We start from the raw sequence: 15865 nt of genomic DNA, 5'->3' as shown, positions 1-15865 counted from the left end.
TTGCCTCTATTATCCAGTTTAGCTTCTACCTGTCCTCTGCAGGTGTACAGGGAACATTAGATTCATCTACATCATTTAAGTCCAAATTCCAGATCACTATTTGCTTGGGATAATTTTAATTGAGCTGGCTGAAGGTGAAGCTCTCTCCAATGAATAATAATACCTTCTCTTTTAGAAGAATGACAGAGATGGAAATAGAATTAATTCAGAGATCCAGTCTTGTGGTCTACCCACTGGGCATACATCCTCCAAATTAGATAGGACAGAATGGGAACTTTGAAATTACCAAGGAGCCGATTTGAAATAAATGCAAATGAAAGCTTTTTCATACCATGAGTAATTAAGCTATGGGACTCACTGCCACCAGATGATGCGAAGGCTCCTAAAACATAAACAAGTGTCAGCAGGGCTTGGCCAGGTTTGGGAAGAAGGACTAAACTTTGAGAGTCAGAGTTAAATTTCATGTCCACCAAGAGCTGAGAAGGTGCCAATCCAATGAACCATCTTCTGCTTACCTTGCTCCTCTTACTCCTTCCTTCCTCACCCACCCCGGCTGCTCTTGGGTAGTACAGCACCCTTGTTTTGACCCTGCACCCCTCTTCCATTTTCTGCATTGCAGTGTGGTGCAGGTCAAGCTGTGCTGTCTCTGGACACACCAGATTGCACGCATAAAATCGTCGATGTGGAGGTGCTGTTTGCCCCTCTGCTCCAAAGACAAGATTGTCCCAAGCATCTCTCCTTTCCGAAGTACTGAGGTTTGCAGGAAGAAAGCCATATTTTACTGAAGGGTAAGTCAGCTTATTCAGCCCAAAGCTGGCTTTGCAGTACCTTGGTGACCCTCCAGAGGAATTCAAGGCAGACCACATTTTTTGTGTGTTTGCTTGTTATCTTATCTTTGAAGTCCTCTGGGAGACCGTGATCTGCCTTCAACTGACATGAACACAGTCTGACTACAAATCATTGTTTGAGGAAGTGATTGTGTGACTTTTTACCTCCAAGATAACAGTTAAAGAGCCTGTCCAGGTCTCTCAAATTAAATGCATAGCTACTCAGTGCATAAAGCTTTCATTAGCATGGCTGCCAAAGGTACCAGGTCAGAGCTCAGCCCTCCATCTTTGATGGCCCCAGTTCAGTCAGTGCTCTCAGATCTCACTCTTTTCCTAACACCCTCCCTGGGTTTCAGAAAACACTTATTTTGCAGCTCTTCGAGAGCAAACTAGGAGTGTGGGTTTTCCCTAATTTCTTTTTTCATGGGGCTATCTGTTTTCTCACACATAATTACTCCCCCTGTTCTTTTTAAGGTTCTGCTGCCAGAAACTGGAAACGACTCCATGCTTCAAGTGGAAAATCACAGGTGAGCATTTATGGATGAGGAGATGCTAAGGCTACCAGCAAAGCACAATTGCTATGAGACAGGAGGCTGTCTGCCTGGATCTCACACACCTGTCCAGCAATATATGCTTCAAACATTTTTATCCATTCATGCAACCCCATAAAAGTGAGTAGGTGTCATTTTTCTATAAGTACTGTGCACAGGATCTGCCAAGTGATTTAGGCACCAGTTTTCTGTAGAAATGCCTACATCCCAATGGTAGGTGGGTGTATGGCAGCTCTGCCTGTTTGCAGTGGCACTTAAGAGGCTGATTTTCATTTCTGCTCAGATGCTGTTACACACTGTGGCTGTGTGAAGAAGGCAAACATAACAGGCTATGTGTAGTGACTCTCCACAATCTACAAGTGGTGAGTAAAATTCACCCTGGAAGACCTTTCTTCAGAATGTGTGGCCCTATTTATACATGAGAACGGTGTCAGCAGCATGTCTAAAGAGAATACAGTTGTGCAGTGTTCCATGAGAAGTTTTTCCATGCTGGCTTGAAAGTCAAGATGGAAAATAACAGCCCAGAAAACAGATCAGAAGGGCACACAGACCTGGGATGGGTGAAGAGAGGGAGCCCAAAGGATTTTAAACTTTCATCAGCTGGCTTATCTCTTGGGAACAGGGCTTTTGGATAGAGAGGACATTTCTCTTCTTGGCACCAACTGATATAGCACTAATTCCCTTTGTGGTTCCTTCTGTGTCTGTGGGAGAGATGAGGAAAAAATTCCTGATCCATGAATGAGGTTTGGATCAAACCCTGTGCTGTCAGCTGATAACTCCTCACGTCTCAGCCCCGCTGTATCAACAGGATGGTACAAATTCACACCTCACAAACAGGAAGCACTTCCAACTTGCTATCAGGCAATCCTGCTTAACTCAGGGGTTTTCTAATATAGCAGTTTCCCTTGTGACATGACTATACATATTCACCCAGCTTCAGGCTTATTAATAATTGAGAAATATTTAGTGACACCTGTTCTGGAAGTAGCAATGACTGATGCCAGCAGAACCATTTCCGATAGTGGGCTGGAGTTTATCTACAGATCCTTTCCTTACAGAGAAATAATTACTTGATTAACATTAGTATAAGTGTTGTGTCTTAAGTACTAAAGAGAGGTGATCTTGTCTCTCTCATTCTCTTGCACGTGCTTGCTGTGATGTTTAGAGTACCCACAAAACAGGAGGTTGTAAATGAGCCTATTACAGGGCAACCTACTACATGTACTGATAGGCTTATTTTTGTAGAAAGATTCTAAACTTGAAATTCTTTTGTGCCAGTTTACAGGCACGTGAAGGGTGCAGCTGTGAATGCAAAGCTTATAGTGGTGTTCTGAAGATAAAATTCAGGATGGCTCTGGTATGGTGCACTGATGGTTGGACTAGGTTGTCTTAGAGGTCTTTTCCAACTATAATGATTCTATGGTTCTCTGTACTGAGCTCTCCCATTACTGAAGGTGAAGCATCAGAAAAGGCCTCAGACAGGCCACAAGCATTTCTGCAAGTGTAGGGAAGATCCTTTTCCATGGTTTTATTCCTTTGGCTGCGGCCCAATTACTCTACTGGTCGAGGTGTGCTAGGAGAGAGATACAGCTGAATGCTAAATGAGTTTATTTCTCTAGCTAAACTATGCCTACCTATTTACCAAGTACAAATGCATGTGTCTCTGCCCTCACGTGGACATTCCCTTGTTTTCTTCTCCCATTGCCAAGAAACAGTTGAGTGTTTTGCAACAGCATATTGCGAGCACCCACAGCCTGGGACAGATGGAAGATAGAAGGTAGGGACGCTCCTAGCAAGAGGTGGGAGCAGTGGATCATGTTTCCCCTGGCAGAGTGGGAACTTAACGCTAACCTCCCACATCCTGCACGGATGTCCCTCCTGTTCTGCTTATCTGTAGGTAAAAAATCCAGGATTATAAAAATGTCAGCTGCATTTTTGTGCAGTATCATATAAATTGTCTTCAAGCCAAAGGTGTTCTGGTGTTCTCCTGCTTTGAAAAAGAGGGTTTGGGTTTTTGTTTTATTACATAAAAAGTACCCTCAGTGGTACAGGCATTGTTTAAGAGCAAATGTCATCACAGTGACTTAGGAGAAAATAGCAGGTGTCTCATTGGAATTGCAAAGAGAATGTAAATTCTCTTGTGCTAGAGTCCAAAGCACATGGTGAAGGCCTGGAGTCTGTCTGGTATGTGCAAGCAGCTTGCTGAACTGATGCTGGGACAATTTACACCAGTGTTTTGTTTTATTAGTGTTATAAACTGCCCCATCTGAACTAGTGGCCAGGATTTAGGAGTGGGTCGATAGTGAAAAAAATCCATTAATTGATTATGGTGTTTTTCAAACTTTCTGAGCTGCTGGTGCTGTATTGTTTGGTCAGCACAACAACAGGAGGAGGCAGTTTGCAGAATGGGTGGTTTATTTAAACCTCCCTCCCCAGTATGCAGTTTTCATCTGATGAGGGGTATAAAAATGCTGTGTGACTTCAGCCAGGAATTGTGCCCTGTGAATAGAGTGTTGCAAACAGGAATCCTGATAAACACTTTGCAAGAAGCAATACCAGATTGTGAAAAAAGTCACCCAACCCCATGGGAAAAGCAGGCTGAATTCTGCTCATGATTCATCTGACCTTTTCCTGCCTGGTGACTTGCCATCCCTGTATGTTGAACACACAACCTTGCAGCAGTGTTGCTTTGCATCCAGCAGCAGCAGAACCTCCCCAGAACCCTCAAAGGAGGAGACCCCCAGCTATCAGCTCCAACCACTTCCCACCACTGGTCTGAAAACTGCCCATTTGGCCTCGTTCTTTGCCTAGACAGCAGCCAAGAATGGCAAGAGGCAATGGCGAGAGGTGCTGTTTGGAAAACGTGGTCTGTGAAATGCAAATGCTTCTAGGTGATTGTAGAGATAATATGGTCTTATGAAGGAACCGCTTGACATGTCAGTCTTAATACCCATATCCCTTCATTCGCCCAGTGTTTGTATGCACAGTACATATTTTGCTTATAGAATACAGATCAGGGTTGTAATAGAGGTGTCTTCAAGCTACATTTATTTGATGCATTTGTTTTTACATTATTTTTATGCTACCAGTGAATGGGCTGTTTGGGAATCAAAATGCCAAAGCTGAGGTATGAACAGGATTGCTCATCTCCATCCCACATCAGGCATGATAAAGAAATCAGGGCGGTATTGATTGCAGCTGAGAAGGGGACAGAGCATACAACACTATGCATGCAAACCCAGGCCAGCCACTTAACACCCTGGAAAACATGGCATTTTTATCTTAAATTTCCGTGCAATTTAGAGCTGAGCTGTGTACTGAGGGGAATGTCTTTCAGGGAGATGAAGAAGGAAATATCTTTCTGTAAACAATAATTAATGAGCAGATTCATCAAATAGCAGTGACCGGCTGAAAAATCACAGGAAAAAATATATATTTCTTTAATGAGTGCACTACAAGTATTCTGACCACTGTGAGAGGGGAAGCTCACAGGCCTTGTCCCAGAGCTGGCAGTTTGCAAACCCCTTGTGCTGTCTCACCAACTCTTCCTACATTTGTGCACTCTGCCATTGGTGTGCTTTCAATGGCATTGCGACCGGGCGTTGACATCTGTCCCTCTGCAGAGGTTGTGGCCAGGGCAGCTCACACCTCTGAGATCCCAAAGCATCTCTGTTGCAGTTCTTCCTATAGCTCTGTCCTGTCTGCATCTCCTTCCCGCAGGAAGACCTGTCCTGACCCTCTATTGCTCACTGGGGATTTGCATGCATTGCTTGCTGGCAAGTGTGAAGAACAAGGCCTGAGAATTTGAGAGCAGAGATTTTGTTTCTGTAATTTTGAGGCCAGCGTGTGAAACATCAACCTTCAGCTCCCAAAATAAGCTGCGGAGGTGTCACCAGTCTGTGAAATGTGTCTGCCGAGGAACAGCTGCATTCACACAGGAAAGAGGGCGTGCTAATTGATTTGTGCTAATTGGTTTGTGCCTGTATGTGAGCATGCGTGTGTGTGGACAGACTGGTAGGTACCAAACATAAAAACCAGAAAATGGCAATAGAAGGAGACAGCAGTATTAAAAAAGCGGGAGCAGGTGTTTGTTTTTATGGTGTGTTTGTAACAGGCTATTTGCAGGTCTGCACAGCTGGTGGACCACTGTGAATGCAAAGTGAGATCCCCAGAGACAAATAACACTTTTTATCAGATAGCTGATAACAGTCAGAAGAAAAAAAAGTGTACAACTGTGGGGTAGTGTTCAGACCCACGCTCTGGAGCTGTCCAGTTTGCCCAGTATGGCAGTGGCTCTGAGAGCCTGGAAATCTCACTGCCATTCTCATTTAGGCCAGTCTGCTAAAGAGGAAGCACTTCCTCTTAGAATGGCCTGGGTTGAAAAGTACCATAATGAACATCTAGTTTCAACCTGCCTGCTATATGTGGGGTCACCAGCCACCAGACCAGGCTGCCCAGAGCCACATCCAGCCTGGATCCATCCACTTAGGGAAACTTGAACTGGAGGATGCTTGTTTTGGAGCAGATGCTTATTCTGGGGTCTTCAGTTCTCAGAGATTTTCTACTTACCAGCACCTCAGTGACCTCCCCACCCTCAACATAATGTTGGAAAAGTAAATATAAACTGTTTGGAATTCCAGGAGTGGAGTGCAATTTTGATTTTGTAGCACATTTTAGAAACTTCTCCTTTAGTTCCATGATAGTATGAGGCTATTTTGCATCTGCTGAAACCTGGAAACATCCTATAAGCTCCCAGCTCCTTGACCCATTCTTTCCAGAGCCCTCCTCACCAGCAGGGCCCTGGAGACTTTCCTTTGCTGATGTGCAGGGAGCATTCTGATTCTCTCGTGTCTCTGTAACAAGAGAAGCTAAAATACTTATTTTAGTGCTTCATACCTAGCATTGCTCTAAATATAACCAGCTAGCTGCTCCTATGTAGTGATTTTAAAAGCATGACATGCAGTAATTGCAAGGGGCTGAGACTGGAGAGTGAATGATGATATCAGCAGGCCAAAGCTGTTGGTCACTTAGTTCATGATAACCTCTGATTGGCTTGGCCCTAGACAGGAGCCGACACTTTCATTTGTCTTTTTTCTGATTTAACAAACTTTCTGTATTTTCTGTTTCACAAACAAACACACAAAAAAACCCATAATAAAATAATAATAATAACTGATATTCATGACCTGTGCAGCCCACTGTAAGGATCCTGGTTTAGCAGGAGGGTTTGACTTGATGATCCCCAGAGGTCCCTTCTAACTCCTACAATTCTGTTTCTATAAAATCCAAGGGAGTAATGAGGATGTGGTATAGAGGAGAATTTAATTCACCCAGAATTAAATGCTGCAGCCAGCAGTGCCAGTGATATCAGTCACTAATAGTAACCCTGTGTAGCTGCATGCATTAAGGTGGGAGAGGATGATAAGGCTGAAAAGCAAAGCAATCTGTTAGGCTATAGCTGAAAATAGAGTCACTGCTGCAGAGAGAAAAACTTCCATGCCTTCCCCAGCTCTTCCTTCAGACATGAAAGTGCAGGGAGTGGTGCTGAGGGATGGAAAATCTGATTTCCTACTGCTGAGAGATAGGGTGGCAGTTGAGAGGAGGTTTTCAAGGTCACAGCAGCGATGCTATCAGGGCAGCAGGGAAATAGGCAGGGAGATGCCTTATGAAGGAGGCATTGCACTTGGGCTCAGCAAAGGCCACATGAGCTTTAAGAGAGTTCAGTCTCAATCCTGCAGCTTTTTCAGTAAAAGGCAGGGACTGGAAGGCAGGATGCAGTACTTACAATGATACCATATCCTACCAATTGTGTTATGCTCCACAGCAATGTTGTCTAATGTCGGCTTGGCATCTCTGTTCAACCCTCTTGGTGTGGCAGAGAGAAACCCAACCCACTTCACAGGATTGCATTAGGCCTTTATAACTAATATTTACTTGCATCTTGAGGATACCTGGGTGGAAAGCACTACAAAAGGGACATCAAAGGTGCTCATGCACTCAGCGCTGGTGCAGGGAGTACAAGAAGTGGCTTTTCCAAAGAGGCTGCTTGACCTCAGGGCAGCAGCACAAGCAAAGGTTGCCCAACCCTGCCACAATATGTTCCAGGACTCTGTTCAGACCTTCATGAACTGAAGACTTTCTAGAAGGCAGTGCAAATCTTGCCTTACTAAATACAGCTACGAGGCACTCAGGAATCGATAAGTTGAATTTGGATAACCTTCCCTTAATTACCTGAATTGATGAAGGGGGAAGAAAAATTACAGCTTAGCATGACAGCAAGAACTGTGAGCTACTGCTTGTTTTCTCACCAGATTTCTCTTCCTCACATACTTTTTTTCTCCAAACTCCAGAGCTGATCTGGACACTTGAAAGTCTGCAGTCAAGGGTTTTGCTGATTATGCCAACATTCAGCAATCCAACTGTCAGAGACACTCATGCATCCTTGGTGCTATTTTGCAATTAGGGAACAAGTGCATTCTTGCAATTTAAGCACTGGGAAGATAAGTGGGAGATCTGGCTTAATTGCTAGCTTTGACAAGACCCTTCTTCAGAAACTTCCAAAAAGTTGAATCTTTCTGTAAGTACAGGTGGTTCCCAATTGGTGCCCAGTGATACCAATGTATGGTTTTTTTCTGGTGATACTGGCTACCTGAGCTGCTCTGTGCTCTGCTATTTTAACTATGGCTCTTGCAGCTGTCACTGTTCAACTTCTAAACAAGGATTGGGCTTCCTTTCTCATAGAGCATGCAGCACAGTCCTGAGTATCTCTTGGAAACTGTACATGATTTTTGGACATCTAATAATACTGGCATTCCTCTTGCCATGTCCATACAACCAAGAAGTTACAGAGGGCTAAGTAATCTGACAGTGCAGGTGGTGGGGAGCTAGGACTCACATAATGGAGTGGGTGCAGCTGCCGCTACTTAATATTGACCAAAAGCTGCTAAGTGTGATGGAAACTACTCTGCAAATGTAAATAAAGTAAACCAGTTCCCTGCTGGGCACTGAGTTGGAGAAACAGAGTTGTTTTGGCTGTACTACATTCACCTTCATTGCCTTCTTCAACCAAAACTTTGCTTGTAGTCTGAGCCAAAGTTTTTTCTTTGGCAGGGCTTTCCAACCAATGCTATACAAAGTCTAGCATAAGGCATCACATTTAAACAAGGAAAATAGGTTTTGCTAGCTCCAAAGCTTGATCAGAAATAGGAAAACTGCACCATTACTACAACAACAACGTTTCAGCTAGAACTTTAGAAACTTTCAAAAAATCTCTGTTTTAATCCTGCATCATGGCATTTTGTGCCAGCAAAGCATGCTGGAAGGACAGCCTTTGATAACTAGGGGAAATGGCTCAGCTTGAGCAGCAGTCATTAACTCCTTGTGGGAATGAGAAACCAAGCAGTTCCCTTTAGGAAACCTTTCCCCTAAGGAGGGCTACACGAAACACCTCAGCAAAAACACAGAACCTTCCATGCTGTTCTCACAGCTGTGCTGCTGCTTTCTGCCCTCCAGAATGGATGTCATGCTGCATGCAGTACAAAAGCATGACTATTAGTATGGCTACTGTGGACTACCATATATTCCAAATGCAAACAGAGGCAGCAGGAGAAGGGATTTTAAGGGCAACCCACAGTCTAAGGCTGGTTTTGTCAAATCCTAGGGGAAAGAAGCCAGGAAAGGAAAAAGGGAAATGGGAGGGGACCTAGGGTTCCAGGAATTGTTATCTACACATACAGGAAAAATAAAATTGCCCTCCCTTTCTTGGTAGCAGAACAACGAGCAATGGAGACGCCTTATCAAAATGCCAAAAACACATATGTATGCAGTCGTATTCCTCCAACTGCCTGTGCTTTTAACAGTTGTCAAGGAAAAGGAAGAATTCTCATGATTCTCAATTAATTGCCAAGCTGTGTATCAGACAGGGAGGAAATTGGAGAACTACTTCAAGCCCCCATCCTCTCCTTTGCACCCAAAATATTAACTCCTCTCAAGTTTTCTGATATTTCCAGTATTTTTATGTTACACAGAGAACCTGGAGCTCCCGCAATAGTAGACAATGAGAATTCAGCAGTGTTTCTGTTACTTTAGCACATACTTCCTGAAGATGAAGGCCTTTATGAACAACAGGATTGACTCCAGAATCAATTGAGGTATGCTAGGAATGTCACCTATATTTTACAAAGAAGAGTTTCTAGGTAAGAAATTAAAGACTGGAGGATTGTCTCTCACAGGACAGAAAGTGGAAATGAGCAAAACAGTTTTTTCTGTTAACAAACATTCTAAAATTACTCATTTCCAATTCCTTTGCAGTCTCCCTTTCTGTACAAGTGGTTATGTTACTGCATCTCAAGTTTTGATTTTGCTTAGTTTCAGAGTCAAAATGAGTTTTTGTCTTGCAACAGTTTATGGGGATGGCGATGACAATACCTGCATGTATTTCACCAGTCAGTCTTATCTTCCTCAGAGTACTCAGTAATCTCTGTGAAAATTTTGTGGAATTCCTCCCTTCATCTGTTGAGGAAATGCATGGTGAAGAGCAGAAGCAATCATTTAAAATTCCTCAAAGACATTTTGATTAGCAAACATCCTGTTAGAAGGGTTGGGTCAAATTTAGTCCTGCTGTAAATTAATGCAACAGTGTCTGGAGGGGTCTGACTTACGTCCTCTGAGTACCTATTAAACTCCATTTGCTCAGATAAATGATCTCAGCCAAAACAATTTTCATCCGGGAGATTTCTTTATGAAATCAGGAAATTATCTTTTGTAGGGGGTTCACAGCTTTAATTCCAAGCCTATTAAACTTAACACAGATTATCCTGTTCCCATAGGCCGTACAGGAAGGCCTTATGGATGCTGTCATTTCTCATGATTTTCATCTGTTTATTCCTCGCAGATCTTTCATAAATTTCTAAAAGAAACTCATCTGCCAGTTTGTTCAGGAAGGAGTCAAACCAACAAAATAATTTGAACATAATGGAATAGCTTAGGACCCAAGCAAACGGGGTGTAACTTTTGATCCTACCATGGGCTCCCAACGTGACAGTGGACAAGTCACTTTTATCTGGGTTTATTCCACCCAATTCTTGCTGTCTCTGTGGAAGTTCCTATGAGAGAAGCATTGTCTTAATTAGGAAGATGGGTTGCTTTGAGAGCCAGTGAAGAAAGCTAGGAGACTGAATAGATCACCCTCCTGTATTGCATGTACAGAAGAAGAAAGTTCTGAAGAGTCCAGACTTTAACTTTTCTGTGGGTTTATTTCTAATTTCTATATGAGTAGAATACTTAGTATTCAGTCCACATAGTAATATGGTGAAGACAATTGTTAAAAATAGTGAAGCAGTAGGATCCATCCTTCTATCCCAGGTAGATATGTGGATAGTTGCATAAACTACAGGAAAATCTGAAGCCTGGTTTGAATGCTGACATAGAAGTTGTCCCAGGTCTTTTAAACTAGTGCAAGATTTCCTTATATTTCTGAATATTAATGTCTGCAGAATGACAGCAAAATGATGATCAAAGATCAGAAGAAAGAATAGTTCCCACTGCAAGCCTTGCTTTTCTTTGGAGGAAAAAAAAAAAAAAAAAAAAAAAAAAAAAAAAAAGCTTTGAGATTTGAATCTGTTATTAAATTCAAAAGTCCACATTTTGGATGATTTTTGGAACTGAGTGTATTTGCAAAATGCTCATGTTTACATTTCACCTTGACTTGTGTTATCTTCCATCATGAAATGTAGGCTTTAGAGCACAGCTACAACCTTGCTGCACTCCATGCTGTTATGAGCCTTTGATCACTTTAATCACTGTACTTAAGAATAGCTTGATCTATTTTTTTCAGCTAAATTGACATTCTACAAGGCAAGAAGGTAATTAGCGATGTCTACTCTGCTGAAATAATATAGCATCTCACTTGTTCCCTCATGAGCTGTACAGCTTGGCTATAGCCATTGTTGGACATAAAAAAAGCTTCCTTCTTCTTAAAGAACAGGAAGTAAAAGACAACTTTGTGTAAGCTTATTAAACACCGCGTTCACGTTCCAGCGTAAATGTGTCTCTTGAAACACAAGCAAAGAGTTCTAGCTTTCCTTTGCCCTGGGAGGCCTGGATGCTGGAGTAGCCCATGTACTCCTCATCTGAACTTCTCATTTGGCTCAGGGCTAAAAACTAAGCTTTCTTGTTTGGGGCATTGCTTTGCATCCCTAAGATGCTTTAATCAGGATGTTCCGCTTTTACTGCTTGATCTTATCTGAGTCATTTAAATACAAAGAAAGTGCTAGCTATCTGAATATTATGTAATTACCTGATTTGTGCGTGCTTTCATAAAAGATCAGATCTGTACACCACAGTGGCAGTGCTTTCACTTTCCCCAAGGACTCTCTAGCTGCATGACTTGGCAGTGTTGCACTGCAGAATGACTCTGCCCCTTGAGCAGCAAGCCCATCCTTTTTACATAAATCAGCCAACAAAGCAAAGAGGTGAGAGGTGTCCATCTTGAAACATCTCAGGTCTATCTCAGAGAAGGGCAAACGCATACCTTTTACATAAATTTCCAAACTTCATGCTTTAGAAGTGGAATAGATTTGTTTCAGAAGTGGAATAGCTGCCTCTGTTCATATAAATGCCAAAGCATCCCCATTGAGTGGGAAGAGTCATAGAATCATAGGGGTTGGAAGGAACTTCTGGATATCATCGAGTTCAACCCCCCAAAGAGCCTCCCTCAAGTGCAGCATGCATAGCTCTTCAGAGTATCTCAGGGCTGCATTATTACATTTGCAACTGCTCCCACAACAAGCTGATGGCAGCAGGGATGCAGAGGGCACACAGAGCTGCTCACAGTGCTGTGACCTGCACTCCCTGGCTGTTCTGCTTGTCTATTATGGAACAAAATTAGGATCACCAGTTGTCACTGCATAGGGTTTGCCAAAGTGCTGGCTTCCAGAAGTCATGGGATGAACTGGTGGTTAGGCCACACACTGTGTTGGAAATGAATGGCTCACAGGCCTCTACCCCTCAAGTAATAAATAGTACTGTCTGCATTAGAATGTCTTCCACCAGCAAAACTGTTAGACTTCTGTTAGAAGGACTGGAGTCAGACGGCTGCATGTAGATGGACAGTAAGTATGAGTTTCTCCTAATTCAAGAGCTGCTGAGGTGTTTGATCCTCTTCTACAGAAACTACTTATTTCAAAGATGACAGGATCTAGGCCATAAGTGAAGAGGTGAAAAAAATCAATCTCCTTTATCAAATAAGCATGTGACTGGAAGCATGTGTCTAAGACAGTGATGCATTTCTTTTTAGGCAAAAATTAACAGTCCATCAAGAATCTGCATTTCTGCACTCTAGTGAAATCCTGAGGAGCTGATGTCTTTTCCATGGTCAGACAATCTGGTTGCTGAGCTGGTGGCTGCAGCAGTGTTCTGTGCTTCTGCAGACATTCCCTGTGACAGCAGTATCCTCCTCCTCCCTTTGCTCCTATCAGCCAGGCTCCAGAGAGAGCTACATCCACAGCACCCCAATACTCAGCCCCTCAGTACCTGAAATGGTAATAGCACTGTTTTGTTTTTATTTCCCAGACAGAAGGCTGTGCTGTTTCTGGCTCCTTGCTGCAATAAATTGGCAGATGATGCTCTAATGAGAACAATAATGCACCCACCCTACCGCCTTTGATCACTTATGTGCTCTTTTGCAGCTTGTGAAAGGCTCTAAAAGCTTTCACCAGACAGGTTGTTTGATTTTTAAGGAGTGTCACTAGCGCTGTTTACCCCAGACAGGCAGAAGCCTGTTTTTGCAGTGTGTGGTTGCTGGGACAATTGACGTCAGCTAAGTGGCCAATATGTAGTTTGACCCAAGAAATGCCAGGTTCCGGCCATTTGCCAGCAATTTCAACAGCAGAAGCTGCCTCAAACCAGCATATCTGAACTTAGTGCTTCAGCGAGCTGCTTAATGGATTGGATGCTGGGGTGCAGTCAGTGGGCATCAAATGTACTGTGCCATTTCACATCAGCTGATGGTCAGCAATACTATTGCATGATGGTGCTGATGGTCAGCAATTGCACATATACTGGTACTAGCTATATTCTCATGACAAAGTGATCTGTGTTCTTGACCCTTTTCCTTTATTCTGAGCTACCCATGCAAGGAACAGAGTTGCACTGAATTTGCACAGGATGGACTGTGACAATTGTTTCCACTTGTGCACTCCTAGCTACAGTGCCATGACCATCTTTGCTCCCATTGAAAATTACTTGGCAACACAGATGAGCTCCCATGGGAAATTATCACCAGGATGTGATTAAAGTTACCTACAAAACAGATGTTTCTTTGGAAGAAATGTATCGTTCCATTAATCTGTAAACTCAGAGCAGTTAAAATGGAGGTTGGAAACAACAACCAAAAAATGCTGAATACATCTTATCTCACCATTTGGCTTGCTGTTTCCCATGCATTCTTCTTGTCCCACCTGCCTCATCCTGCAGTATCTCAGTCTGAGTGACTGAACTGACAGGTGATCTTTTGCGACTTTCTGCATACCTTTGTCTACTTCAGCACCCAAATCAATGGTCTCTGCTTATTTATGCATCTTTATCTGAAGGAGAATCGACTCCATTTTAATTGCATATGAACGGGATGATAATAAAGCACTAATTGCTTTTTCTGCTCATGAACTGATCTGTATCTAGTTGAATTTGCCCTTGATGATCTCATAACATTGACAAAATCACAAATAAATACACACAGACGTGCTGCTTGCATTAGAAGAATCCAGGTATCTCTCTCATTTTTCACAGGCTACTCGATGTCTTTTCATTTCAGCAGCTACACATAGCATCACTGATGTGTAACTGCTCAGCAGATATGCAAATACTATGTATCCTGTATATTGGCTATCTCTATATGTGAGGTTAAGTGAGGTTTCTGTTGGGAGAGAGGGTGTTCTTTTTTTGTGGAATTGAAATCTTTGTTCTCATTGATTAAACAAGCAAGGAATGGCCCACACAGAGGAATCCTGAGTTCACAATACCCTTCTAAAATGCAGAGCTGGTGAAACATGTATCCGTCATCCATTGCTTTCTGTGTCTTGTAGCATACCTACTGCTGTGATAACTGAGCACCTGTCAAGATACTATATTGCTAGTCATGGAAATGGAAGTCATCTCAGATTTATCAACAGAGAAGCTGACATTTGCTGCCTGGCAAGTTTCTCAGCTTTTGTGCCTCAACCTTGACCCTCAAGGATCTACTTCTAAGGCAAGAAAGCAGCGAATTCTCCCCACGGATTTAATCACCACCTCCTCTGCTATGGGTTCTGATTCATGAGGTGGTAGAGATCTCTTTAACCAAACCAGATCACCTGGAAGTAGTCACTGCTACAGGACACAGAGCACACACTTGCCACAAGCTGACTTTGGCATCCCAGGACCCAGTAATACCCACAGTGAAGTGGAAATCTGCCCCTTACTTGAGACCGCAAGTGGATCATTGATGCCAGTGGGCACCTTTCAGATATTAAGGCTCTATTTGAACTGCAAGACATTTTTTATACCCTCATTGTCCTTTGAGCTCACAAAGAATGCTCACAATCTTACAAAAAAGCCACGCTCCAAAGTCATCAAGTGATATTAGATCGTGTCTCAAAACCACTAGAGGTGAGCGCTCAAAGATTCCTGTCTCTTAATACTGAATTGTTCCATTATAACTACCAGTAAAAACAAGTGTGGTTTGTCCTGTGCACTGCTGTCTTTCTCAGTTAATGTTTTTCACAGAAGTCCAGGTTTAAGTTCTCTCCCTTTCTTTTTCCAGATTCCCTCTATTTCCCAGAAGGTGTTCCAGAGCTGGAGCCAATTCAGCTGCCAAGACGCTGCCTTTCTCACCTGCTGATTGCAATTAGCCACTGCCAGCTGGGACCTGGTGTGCCACTGAAGAGCTAACAAGAAGCAGAGACCAGCATGATGCCTTGACAGCACATACACAGTGAATAAATAAGAAATGCTGCGCTGTATTCCTGAAGTTACTTCCTAAGCAATTCCTATGTCCCTACATGCATGTCAGAGGTTCAGAACCTCTACAACACATGCAGTATGTGACAACATGAGGTTGTGCTCTTACCTCATGCTGTCACATACTTGCCAGGAAAGAAACACAGGGAAATAAAGGTTACTGATGGTAAAAACAAGCCCAGCTGTGGTCTTGTTGAGAAATCTTTTGGCTCATCTCTATCCTTAGGCAGCACCCATCATCACAGGGGAGAGGTCACCTCTGATTATGGTGGTTAGCCTAAACTGAAAGGAGGGATTCTGTCTTCCTGGGGCACTGCTCAGCACTTGCTTCCTCAGGAGGATCTCTGGGGCTCTGGAGGGGATGGTGGTGCTCCTCTCTTCTTTGGGGTCCAGCCTCAGAACCAGGGTGTTGCAAATTTCCTCCGAAATGAAATTCTGCACATTTGAAGTACTAATCTGAGAGGTTCCAGGAGATTTGCAGCCAGGCAGGCT

General features: G+C 43.1%; 1 long non-coding RNA gene across 4 annotated transcripts in view; it reads left to right on the top strand.

The window, feature by feature from the left end:
• Positions 1-15678, top strand: part of LOC149919967 (uncharacterized) — a 59687-nt gene extending 44009 nt beyond the window's left edge. The window contains exons 1-5 of one of the 4 annotated variants that reach the window (XR_016459681.1): positions 221-788; positions 1302-1354; positions 1662-1740; positions 14461-15022; positions 15177-15678. This is a non-coding gene — a long non-coding RNA (uncharacterized LOC149919967). Of the gene's footprint in view, positions 1-220; positions 789-1301; positions 1355-1661; positions 1741-14460; positions 15023-15176 lie in introns of those variants that run through there. The other 3 variants (XR_016459687.1, XR_016459689.1, XR_016459688.1) reach the window with 3 other exon arrangements.
• Positions 15679-15865: the final 187 nt, after the last annotated feature.

This window comes from Phasianus colchicus, chromosome 1, assembly GCF_987193195.1.
Source record: "Phasianus colchicus chromosome 1, bPhaCol1.hap1.1, whole genome shotgun sequence".
NCBI lineage: Eukaryota > Metazoa > Chordata > Aves > Galliformes > Phasianidae > Phasianus > Phasianus colchicus.
Note: the sequence above shows the minus strand (reverse complement) of the source record. Positions and strands in the feature narration are given on the sequence as shown.